The sequence below is a fragment of the Pseudophryne corroboree genome, chromosome 11 (genome assembly GCF_028390025.1).
Source record: "Pseudophryne corroboree isolate aPseCor3 chromosome 11, aPseCor3.hap2, whole genome shotgun sequence".
Taxonomy (NCBI): domain Eukaryota; kingdom Metazoa; phylum Chordata; class Amphibia; order Anura; family Myobatrachidae; genus Pseudophryne; species Pseudophryne corroboree.
In genome coordinates this window covers 338,539,738-338,553,249 of record NC_086454.1, presented here as the reverse complement: position 1 = coordinate 338,553,249, position 13,512 = coordinate 338,539,738, and the positions used below count along the sequence as shown (strand labels likewise).

General features: G+C 46.4%; 1 protein-coding gene across 2 annotated transcripts in view; it reads right to left on the bottom strand.

Annotated features, from left to right (window-relative positions):
* The window catches only part of HYDIN (HYDIN axonemal central pair apparatus protein), a 478,199-nt gene extending 468,910 nt beyond the window's left edge, over positions 1–9,289 (bottom strand). For both annotated transcript variants that reach the window (XM_063945857.1, XM_063945858.1), the window contains exon 1: positions 9,159–9,289. The gene's annotated coding sequence lies outside the window, so the exon portion shown is untranslated. The remainder of the gene's footprint in view (positions 1–9,158) is intronic.
* Between the last annotated feature and the right edge of the window lie 4,223 nt (positions 9,290–13,512).

Here is a 13,512-nt window from a genome sequence, read left to right as displayed (position 1 = left end):
TATACGCTGAGTGTCCGCTATCCTCTGGGGACACATTATGTATCAGTATATATACGCTGAGTGTTATCTATCCTCTGGGGACACATTATGTATCAGTATATATACGCTGAGTGTCCGCAATCCTCTGGGGACACATTATGTATCAGTATATATACGCTGAGTGTTATCTATCCTCTGGGGACACATTATGTATCAGTATATATATACGCTGAGTGTTATCTATCCTCTGGGGACACATTATGTATCAGTATATATACGCTGAGTGTCCGCAATCCTCTGGGGACACATTATGTATCAGTATATATATACGCTGAGTGTTATCTATCCTCTGGGGACACATTATGTATCAGTATATATACGCTGAGTGTTATCTATCCTCTGGGGACACATTATGTATCAGTATATATACGCTGAGTGTCCGCAATCCTCTGGGGACACATTATGTATCAGTATATATACGCTGAGTGTCCGCTATCCTCTGGGGACACATTATGTATCAGTATATATACGCTGAGTGTCCGCTATCCTCTGGGGACACATTATGTATCAGTATATATACGCTGAGTGTCCGCTATCCTCTGGGGACACATTATGTATCAGTATATATACGCTGAGTGTCCGCTATCCTCTGGGGACACATTATGTATCAGTATATATACGCTGAGTGTCCGCTATCCTCTGGGGACACATTATGTATCAGTATATATACGCTGAGTGTTATCTATCCTCTGGGGACACATTATGTATCAGTATATATACGCTGAGTGTCCGCTATCCTCTGGGGACACATTATGTATCAGTATATATACGCTGAGTGTTATCTATCCTCTGGGGACACATTATGTATCAGTATATATACGCTGAGTGTCCGCTATCCTCTGGGGACACATTATGTATCAGTATATATACGCTGAGTGTCCGCTATCCTCTGGGGACACATTATGTATCAGTATATATACGCTGAGTGTCCGCAATCCCCTGGGGACACATTATGTATCAGTATATATACGCTGAGTGTCCGCTATCCTCTGGGGACACATTATGTATCAGTATATATACGCTGAGTGTCCGCTATCCTCTGGGGACACATTATGTATCAGTATATATACGCCGAGTGTCCGCAATCCTCTGGGGACACATTATGTATCAGTATATATACGCTGAGTGTTATCTATCCTCTGGGCACACATTATGTATCAGTATATATACGCTGAGTGTCCGCTATCCTCTGGGGACACATTATGTATCAGTATATATACGCTGAGTGTCCGCTATCCTCTGGGGACACATTATGTATCAGTATATATACGCTGAGTGTTATCTATCCTCTGGGGACACATTATGTATCAGTATATATACGCTGAGTGTCCGCTATCCTCTGGGGACACATTATGTATCAGTATATATACGCTGAGTGTCCGCTATCCTCTGGGGACACATTATGTATCAGTATATATACGCTGAGTGTTATCTATCCTCTGGGGACACATTATGTATCAGTATATATACGCTGAGTGTTATCTATCCTCTGGGGACACATTATGTATCAGTATATATACGCTGAGTGTCCGCAATCCTCTGGGGACACATTATGTATCAGTATATATACGCTGAGTGTCCGCTATCCTCTGGGGACACATTATGTATCAGTATATATACGCTGAGTGTCCGCTATCCCCTGGGGACACATTATGTATCAGTATATATACGCTGAGTGTCCGCTATCCCCTGGGGACACATTATGTATCAGTATATATATACGCTGAGTGTCCGCTATCCTCTGGGGACACATTATGTATCAGTATATATACGCTGAGTGTTATCTATCCTCTGGGGACACATTATGTATCAGTATATATACGCTGAGTGTCCGCAATCCTCTGGGGACACATTATGTATCAGTATATATACGCTGAGTGTTATCTATCCTCTGGGGACACATTATGTATCAGTATATATATACGCTGAGTGTTATCTATCCTCTGGGGACACATTATGTATCAGTATATATACGCTGAGTGTCCGCAATCCTCTGGGGACACATTATGTATCAGTATATATATACGCTGAGTGTTATCTATCCTCTGGGGACACATTATGTATCAGTATATATACGCTGAGTGTTATCTATCCTCTGGGGACACATTATGTATCAGTATATATACGCTGAGTGTCCGCAATCCTCTGGGGACACATTATGTATCAGTATATATACGCTGAGTGTCCGCTATCCTCTGGGGACACATTATGTATCAGTATATATACGCTGAGTGTCCGCTATCCTCTGGGGACACATTATGTATCAGTATATATACGCTGAGTGTCCGCTATCCTCTGGGGACACATAATGTATCAGTATATATACGCTGAGTGTCCGCTATCCTCTGGGGACACATTATGTATCAGTATATATACGCTGAGTGTTATCTATCCTCTGGGGACACATTATGTATCAGTATATATACGCTGAGTGTCCGCAATCCTCTGGGGACACATTATGTATCAGTATATATACGCTGAGTGTCCGCTATCCTCTGGGGACACATTATGTATCAGTATATATACGCTGAGTGTCCGCTATCCTCTGGGGACACATTATGTATCAGTATATATACGCTGAGTGTCCGCTATCCTCTGGGGACACATTATGTATCAGTATATATACGCTGAGTGTTATCTATCCTCTGGGGACACATTATGTATCAGTATATATATACGCTGAGTGTCCGCTATCCTCTGGAGACACATTATGTATCAGTATATATACGCTGAGTGTCCGCAATCCTCTGGGGACACATTATGTATCAGTATATATACGCTGAGTGTCCGCTATCCTCTGGGGACACATTATGTATTAGTATATATACGCTGAGTGTCCGCTATCCTCTGGGGACACATTATGTATCAGTATATATACGCTGAGTGTCCGCTATCCTCTGGGGACACATTATGTATCAGTATATATACGCTGAGTGTCCGCTATCCTCTGGGGACACATTATGTATCAGTATATATACGCTGAGTGTTATCTATCCTCTGGAGACACATTATGTATCAGTATATATACGCTGAGTGTCCGCTATCCTCTGGAGACACATTATGTATCAGTATATATACGCTGAGTGTCCGCAATCCTCTGGGGACACATTATGTATCAGTATATATACGCTGAGTGTCCGCTATCCCCTGGGGACACATTATGTATCAGTATATATACGCTGAGTGTCCGCTATCCTCTGGAGACACATTATGTATCAGTATATATACGCTGAGTGTCCGCTATCCTCTGGGGACACATTATGTGTCAGTATATATACACTGAGTGTTATCTATCCTCTGGAGACACATTATGTATCAGTATATATACGCTGAGTGTCCGCTATCCTCTGGGGACACATTATGTATCAGTATATATACGCTGAGTGTCCGCAATCCTCTGGGGACACATTATGTATCAGTATATATACGCTGAGTGTCCGCAATCCTCTGGGGACACATTATGTATCAGTATATATACGCTGAGTGTACGCTATACTCTGGGGACACATTATGTATCAGTATATATACACTGAGTGTTATCTATCCTCTGGGGACACATTATGTATCAGTATATATACGCTGAGTGTCCGCTATCCTCTGGGGAAACATTATGTATCAGTATATATACGCTGAGTGTCCGCTATCCTCTGGGCACACATTATGTATCAGTATATATACGCTGAGTGTTATCTATCCCCTGGGGACACATTATGTATCAGTATATATACGCTGAGTGTTATCTATCCTCTGGGCACACATTATGTATCAGTATATATACGCCGAGTGTTATCTATCCTCTGGGGACACATTATGTATCAGTATATATACGCTGAGTGTTATCTATCCTCTGGAGACATATTATGTATCAGTATATATACGCTGAGTGTCCGCTATCCTCTGGAGACACATTATGTATCAGTATATATACGCTGAGTGTCCGCAATCCTCTGGGGACACATTATGTATCAGTATATATACGCTGAGTGTCCGCTATCCCCTGGGGACACATTATGTATCAGTATATATACGCTGAGTGTCCGCTATCCTCTGGAGACACATTATGTATCAGTATATATACGCTGAGTGTCCGCTATCCTCTGGGGACACATTATGTGTCAGTATATATACACTGAGTGTTATCTATCCTCTGGAGACACATTATGTATCAGTATATATACGCTGAGTGTCCGCTATCCTCTGGGGACACATTATGTATCAGTATATATACGCTGAGTGTCCGCAATCCTCTGGGGACACATTATGTATCAGTATATATACGCTGAGTGTCCGCAATCCTCTGGGGACACATTATGTATCAGTATATATACGCTGAGTGTACGCTATACTCTGGGGACACATTATGTATCAGTATATATACACTGAGTGTTATCTATCCTCTGGGGACACATTATGTATCAGTATATATACGCTGAGTGTCCGCTATCCTCTGGGGAAACATTATGTATCAGTATATATACGCTGAGTGTCCGCTATCCTCTGGGCACACATTATGTATCAGTATATATACGCTGAGTGTTATCTATCCCCTGGGGACACATTATGTATCAGTATATATACGCTGAGTGTTATCTATCCTCTGGGCACACATTATGTATCAGTATATATACGCCGAGTGTTATCTATCCTCTGGGGACACATTATGTATCAGTATATATACGCTGAGTGTTATCTATCCTCTGGGGACACATTATGTCCAGGAGCGGTAAGTGCTGATCAGTGAGTAGGAGAGGTGGCAATCCTGGCCTGTAGCGGTAATTGCTGATAAGTAGGTATGAAAGGTGGCAATCCTGGCCAAGAGCGGTAATTGCTGATCAGTGAGTAGGAGAGGTGGCAATCCTGTCCAGGAGCGGTAAGTGCTGATCAGTGAGTAGGAGAGGTGGCCATCCTGTCCAGGAGCGGTAAGTGCTGATCAGTGAGTAGGAGAGGTGGCAATCCTGTCCAGGAGCGGTAAGTGCTGATCAGCGAGTAGGAGAGGTGGCAATCCTGGCCTGTAGCGGTAATTGCTGATAAGTAGGTATGAAAGGTGGCAATCCTGGCCAAGAGCGGTAATTGCTAATCAGTGAGTAGGAGAGGTGTCAATCCTGGCCATGAGCAGTAAGTGTTGATCAGTAGGCATGAGAGGTGGCAAACCTGACAAGGAGCAGTGCTAATCAGTGAGTATGAGAGGTGGCAATCCTGGCCAGGAGCGGTGCTAACCTGTGAGTAGGAGAGGTGGCAATCCTCGACAGGAGCAGTAAGTGATAATCAGTGAGTAGGAGAGGTGCCAATCCTGGCCAGGAGCGGTAAGTGCTGATCAGTAGGTATGAGAGGTGGCAATCCTGGCCAGGAGCGGTAAATGCTGATCAGTAGGTATGAGAGGTGGCAATCCTGGCCTGGAGCAGTAAGTGCTGATCAGTGAGTAGGAGAGGTGGCAATCCTGGTCAGGAGCGGTAACTGCTGATCAGTAGGTATGAGAGGTGGCAATCCTGGCCAGGAGCGGTAAATGCTGATCAGTAGGTATGAGAGGTGGCAATCCTGGCCAGGAGCGGTAAATGCTGATCAGTAGGTATGAGAGGTGGCAATCCTGGCCAGGAGCGGTAAATGCTGATCAGTAGGTATGAGAGGTGGCAATCCTGGCCTGGAGCAGTAATTGCTGATCAGTAGGTATGAGAGGTGGCAATCCTGGCCAGGAGCGGTAAATGCTGATCAGTAGGTATGAGAGGTGGCAATCCTGGCCTCGAGCAGTAAGTGCTGATCAGTGAGTAGGAGAGGTGGCAATCCTGGTCAGGAGCTGTAAGTGCTGATCAGTGAGTAGGAGAGGTGGCAATCCTGGCCAGGAGCGGTAAGTGCTGATCAGTAGGTATGAGAGGTGGCAATCCTGGCCAGGAGCGGTAAATGCTGATCAGTAGGTATGAGAGGTGGCAATCCTGGCCTGGAGCAGTAATTGCTGATCAGTAGCTATGAGAGGTGGCAATCCTGGCCAGGAGCAGTAATTGCTGATCAGTAGGTATGAGAGGTGGCAATCCTGGCCAGGAGCAGTAAGTGCTGATCAGTGAGTAGGAGAGGTGGCAATCCTGGCCAGGAGCCGTAATTGCTGATCAGTAGGTATGAGAGGTGGCAATCCTAGCCAGGATCGGTGCTAATCAGTGAGTAGGAGAGGTGGCAATCCTGGCCAGGAGTGGTAAGTGCTGATCAGTGAGTAGGAGAGGGGTCAGCAGAAGAGTGAGGATTAAAGCAGAGTTGAACAGGGGAGAGGGAAGTTAGAGAGGCTAGAAAGTAGCCCCCCCTCTAAACCGCACATACACCGTCACCCCCTGACCTGTATCTAGCCTCCTATATACCGCACATACACCGTCACCCCCTGACCTGTATCTAGCCCCCCCTATATACCGCACATACACCATCACACCCTGACCTGTATCTAGCCTCCTATATACCGCACATACACTGTCACACCCTGACCTGTATCTAGCCTCCTATATACCTCACATACACTGTCACACCCTGACCTGTATCTAGCCTCCTATATACCTCACATACACCGTCACACCCTGACCTGTATCTAGCCCCCCCTATATACCGCACATACACCGTCACACCCCGACCTGTATCTAGCCTCCTCTATACCTCACATATATCGTCACCCCCTGACCTGTATCTAGCCTCCTATATACCGCACATACACCGTCACACCCTGACCTGTATCTAGCCTCCTATATACCGCACATACACCGTCACACCCTGACCTGTATCTAGCCCCCCCTATATACCGCACATACTCCGTCACACCCTGACCTGTATCTAGTCCCCCTATATACCTCACATACACCGTCACACCCTGACCTGTATCTAGCCCCCTATATACCTCACATACACCGTCACACCCTGACCTGTATCTAGCCTCCTATATACCGCACATACACCGTCACACCCTGACCTGTATCTAGCCTCCTATATACCGCACATACACCGTCACACCCCGACCTGTATCTAGCCTCCTATATACCGCACATTCACCGTCACACCCTGACCTGTATCTAGCCCCCCCTATATACCGCACATACACTGTCACACCCCGACCTGTATCTACCCTCCTTTATACCTTACATACACCGTCACACCCCGACCTGTATCTAGCCCCCCCTATATACCGCACATACACCGTCATACCCCGACCTGTATCTAGCCCCCCCCATATACCTCACATATATCGTCACCCCCTGACCTGTATCTAGCCTCCTATATACCTTACATACACCGTCACACCCTGACCTGTATCTAGCCTCCTATATACCTTACATACACCGTCACACCCTGACCTGTATTTAGCCTCCTATATACCTTACATACACCGTCACACCCTGACCTGTATCTAGCCTCCTATATACCGTCACACCCTGACCTGTATCTAGCCTCCTATATACCTCACATACACCGTCACACCCTGACCTGTATCTAGCGCCTCCTATATACCGCACATACACCGTCACACCCTGACCTGTATCTAGCCTCCTATATACCGCACGTACACCGTCACACCCTGACCTGTATCTAGCCTCCTATATACCTCACATACACCGTCACACCCTGACCTGTATCTAGCGCCCCCTATATACCGCACATACATCGTCACACCCTGACCTGTATCTAGCCCCCCCTATATACCGCACATACACCGTCACACCCCGACCTGTATCTAGCCCCCCCTATATACCGCACATACACCGTCACACCCTGACCTGTATCTAGCCTCCTATATACCGCACATACACCGTCACACCCCGACCTGTATCTAGCCTCCTATATACCGCACATACACCGTCACACCCTGACCTGTATCTAGCCTCCTATATACCGCACATACACCGTCACACTCTAACCTGTATCTAGCCTCCTATATGCCGCACATATACCGTCATACCCTGACCTGTATCTAGCCCCCCCTATATACCGCACATACACCGTCACACCCTGACCTGTATCTAGCCTCCTATATACCACACATACACCGTCACACCCCGACCTGTATCTAGCCTCCTATATACCGCACATACACCGTCACACCCTGACCTGTATCTAGCCTCCTATATACCGCACATACACTGTCACACCCAGACCTGTATCTACCCTCCTTTATACCTTACATACACCGTCACACCCCGACCTGTATCTAGCCTCCTATATACCTCACATATATCGTCACCCCCTGACCTGTATCTAGCCTCCTATATACCTTACATACACCGTCACACCCTGACCTGTATCTAGCCTCCTATATACCGCACATACACCGTCACACCCTGACCTATATCTAGCCTCCTATATACCGCACATACACCGTCACACCCTGACCTGTATCTAGCCTCCTATATACCGCACATACACCGTCACACTCTAACCTGTATCTAGCCTCCTATATGCCGCACATATACCGTCATACCCTGACCTGTATCTAGCCCCCCCTATATACCGCACATACACAGTCACACCCTGACCTGTATCTAGCCTCCTATATACCGCACATACACCGTCACACCCTGACCTGTATCTAGCCCCCCTATATACCGCACATACACCGCCATACCCTGACCTGTATCTAGCCTCCTATATACCGCACATACACCGTCACACCCTGACCTGTATCTAGCCTCCTATATACCTCACATACACCGTCACACCCTGATCTGTATCTAGCCCCCCCTATATACCGCACATACACCGTCATACCCTGACCTGTATCTAGCCTCCTATATACCGCACATACACCGTCACACCCTGATCTGTATCTAGCCTCCTATTTACCGCACATACACCGTCACACCCTGACCTGTATCTAGCCCCCCCTATATACCGCACATACACCGTCACACCCCGACCTGTATCTAGCCTCCTCTATACCTCACATATATCGTCACCCCCTGACCTGTATCTAGCCTCCTATATACCGCACATACACCGTCACACCCTGACCTGTATCTAGCCCCCCCTATATACCGCACATACACCATCACACCCTGACCCGTATCTAGCCTCCTATATACCGCACATACACCGTCACACTCTAACCTGTATCTAGCCTCCTATATACCGCACATATATCGTCACACCCTCTCCGGTACCTGGTGTGAGGAGCCGGTGGCGCGGGGTCAGGACGGGCAGGTGACGCTCTGGTGCCCGGTCTCACAGCTGGTTAGTTATTTCGGTTACCATAACAACGAGACGGACTTCCTAATACTCCGCGCTGTGATTGGCTGCTCGCGCTTCCCCCGTCTCCATAGCAACCAGGGCTATAAATGTAGCCGGCTTCTACGTGACATTCAATACTGTCCCCGCACAACGTTTCCCTACATTATGGTTCCGCCATTATACTGTTCCGGAGCTGTTACTGCCCTTCCCCACACCCAGTTAATACACTGCCGCCCAACACCACCAGCTAGGCAGACCACGCTGACCTAAGCAGCAGGGCGGCAGAGAACCGCGGGTTAGGTGCCTCTATAGGGAGTATGGAGGAGAATATCTGAAGGGTTAAATCTCCTCTGTCAGTGTGCATTGTGTAAATATTGTTTCTTTTTCTTTTGCCTTGGATTTAGCTTGCATTGCATAAAATGAATATAGCTCCACCCATAGTTTGTTGGGAACTGTGTGAAATCACCACCCCTAGATGAAGTACTAGGCTGTATCCTACATCCCCCCCCATGTAGCCTGTTTTATCCCTCCTATGCAGTAAAGTTAAACCAATAAAGTATTTACTTTTGCCTACCCCTCCCTGGACATTCCAATCCCTCCCTAGACAATGATGCCTTATATACCATTGTTATGAACAATAAACGGAGAGTGATTCTTAATTACATGGTGTCGTGTATAATCTGTAATTTTAAGGATTGCTCTCACTGACGTCAGTGGCCATCAAATCGAGGGGTACAAGAAGAGGCTGATATCCTTTCAAGTGGGGGCTCAGTCCTGGATTCAGTTGATCGCCCCCGAATCGGTAAGATAGAGAATTCATTGTCTGTCTTTTCCGTAAGGGATTGCGTTCAAACACTGAATTTGAACTCGCTCCGTGTTCCGGGAACACGTGACAAGGTAATATTTAAGTCCGGGACTTAATATTACGTAGTTTTATGTAAAGCCATAAAACAGGTATCAGGGATACCATATAATCTTTAATGTCTGGGACTTAAAGATACGTCTGAGAAAAGCGCAATTCTCCAAAGACGTTAGTATCTGGGATACTTAAAAAAAAATAGACCTGGGGTCTATACGTAACGTAGAAAATACCCCGATTTGATCGCCTATATTCTTGTATGCTTGTAGTGTGATAAGTTCTTATGTTTGGTCCAGACGGCTGGTAAGTTTTCGTCTGCCAGATATCTTTACTCAAAACACTTTTCTTGCTTCCTGTTTAAAACGCTGTATTTTTTCTGACATCTTGTACGAAGGTAAGCGTACCCGTCAAAAGATTTCATGTTCTCATTATACAGATAATATTGTGATATTGTCAATGACTAATTAACTGGTGTTAACTAATGCATGCATAGAAAGTTTTTGTAAATTGCATAGAAAGTCTTTTTGTTGTGAAGTTGTATAGAAGGTTTTTTTTTAAACTGCATTTTTGTTGTGATATTGCATAGACAGTTGTTATAAGTTGTTGTAGAAATTGCGTAGAAAGCTGGTGTAGATTGTATTCTTTACTATGGGAGGGGGTCAGAGTAAGACAGTCATTTACCCCCCACCTTTACCAGGAGAAACATGTAAGGAATATGTTGCCCGTAACTCCACCACAGATTATTATTTAGTTAACCCTTGGGTGGATAACTTAGCGGGGTGGACAGAGAAAGTTGGCAGCCCCAGTCCATTCCCCCGTGACGGTATTAATTATCCCTTTTATATGGACATGGTCAAAGGTCTTTGTCTGGAAGACAAGGAAGCCTGGCCATGGTACGATCATGACCCACAATGGGACATGACATATATGCGTGCTGGAGGAGAGCAATGGCTCACGATAGCACCTCATTGGTATGACAAGAATATCAAGCAGAAACAGCGTAGAATAAAATCTGTAACTTCCAGACTGCATAAAGCTGAGGAATTTAGAAGCAACAAGTTTCTGAAAAATTCTTCTCCCCCGCCTTACAATCCCCTATACCCCTCCTTAAAAGACACAGATCTGTTAGCTGCAGTTGCTTTGTCACGAATTCCGATGCAAAGGGGAGGGGGAGGAGGGGAAGGGGAAGGAGAAGGAAGCTCAGTTGCTTTGTCACGAATGCCGATGCAAAGGGGAGGGGGAGGAGGGGAAGGGGAAGGAGAAGGAGGCTCAGGAGGAATAGCCCCCCCTGACAGTACCCTCCACATAGACGTAACCACCCCCGCCCCTAGTGCCCCTACTCCTAACAAACAAATCACCTCCCGCCGTAACGCTGACTCAACTGTTATCATTCACCACCCTCTTACCCCCTCCATAACGCGATCCGGCACTGGTTTCCTTGAAAACAGTGCTGATGCCAGCAGTGTCGCCACCCAGCACCTGCCCTTCATGACAGTAGGGGATCAGTTGTTAAAGAAACCCATTGAAATAGAGGATTTAGACAGAATTGTTAAGAACTGTCCCAAACCCACTGTTGCACCTGACGGCTGCATAGCTTACTTGAAAAAGGCTTGCACAGGACGCAGCTATACTCAAGAAGATATGAAGCTGATCATAGATGGGGTTATAGACCATTACAACGGGTGGGATTGGAAAAAGATTCCCACCATAAACACTCCTACCACCCTTAACGATGCCGTTCGCTACCCTCTCAATACTGGGGACGGTGTAACGGAGATGTGGAAGGAAATTGAGACCCATATGAAAGAGATTTTTAAAACCCGAGCTTCTCTTCCTATTGCCGTAGCATGTAAACAAAAGCCCACTGAAACTGTCACTGAGTTTTGGAAGAGGTTTAAAAAGTGTTGGTCTGAAGATGCAGGTCTTACTCTTGTAGATACAGACCATTTACTAATTTCTACCTTTGTAAATAACTTGTTGCCATCTGTTATGGTCCCTGTTAAGCAAGGTGTTTCTTCCTGGACCTCTGATAATATTAAGGAATTTGAAAAGCACTTATATGAAAAGGAAGCTGCAGGATGCTTTGATGTTAAAAAACCCTTGCAGAATGCCCCAACTCATAATTACCAAAATCACAGAAACCGGGGAGATAGACGCCAGCAGCACTTTACTGGCCCACCCCGCAATCCAGCCCGATATCAAAACCCACAAGCCAGGCCACCCCACCCCCCTGACTCTGCCAGCAGGAAACAAACCTCCTGCTTCAACTGTGGAAGGGACGATCACTGGGCAAGGGATTGCCCTTGTCCCCCACAAAACCACCGACAGCCCCAAGCTCCGGCTCCCTCCCGGGATCATCCCCGACAGTCACACAACAACCCCTTTCAGGATCATGTCCGATTCCGAGTTGACTGGCAGGACCCCTCCCACTGACGGGGCCCGGAGGAGGGTATCCCAGCCTTTGCCCAACTCACCAGACACTGGAAGGACCCACCGCTACTAACCTTGATTATAGGAAAGAGAGCAATCCCTTTCCTGGTAGATAGCGGGGCAACTACTAGTGTTTTGTGTGTCGACCTGTACGATGGTCATTTGGAAAAGACTGCTCCTTCAATGGGAATCAATGGGATACCCACAGATGCTTACCTGACAGATGCCCTTAGTGTCAGAACCACGGGAGGCACGTATATGGGTAAACACAATTTCACTGTAATACCTGAATGTCCAATTAATCTTCTGGGAAGGGATCTTCTTAGCAAACTCGAAATCTCCATTCTCCCTTCACCCACTAGCAGTGGCCTGGAGGTCGAGTCCCCACACCTACCGGTGTGGGAGGCAACAGACATTACACCTGATTTTGACAAAGTGAACCCTGCTCTATGGTCGGAGGGTCCCTATGACACTGGCCTCATTCCTTGCACACCATATAGAGCAACCCTGAAACCTGACACACAACCTGTCTATCAAAAGCAATACCCCTTGTCACAAGAGAAGGTTGAAGGTCTTAGACCAATGATACAACAGTTTCTCCAACAAGGCATTCTCAGACACATAATCTCACCTTACTGCACACCAGTCAACCCTGTTGCTAAGTCAGATGGTAGTGTAAGGTTTGTACAAGACCTCAGGGCAATTAACCAACTCATTGTGCCCATAGCACCCATTGTACCTGACATTAACTCACTCATTTCAGCTATCCCTGCAGATGCTGCAATTTTTTCTGTGATTGATTTAAAAAATGCATTTTTTAGCATTCCAGTGGATGCACAGACACAGTTACTTTTTGCATTTTCTTTTGAGGGCAAGCAACTCACCTGGTGTCGTTTACCCCAGGGCTATATTGACGCACCCGTTGTCTATAGCATTGTACTCCAGGCCACATTGGGGCCCTGGCAACCTCACCATGGTTCAGTCCTGCTACAGTATGC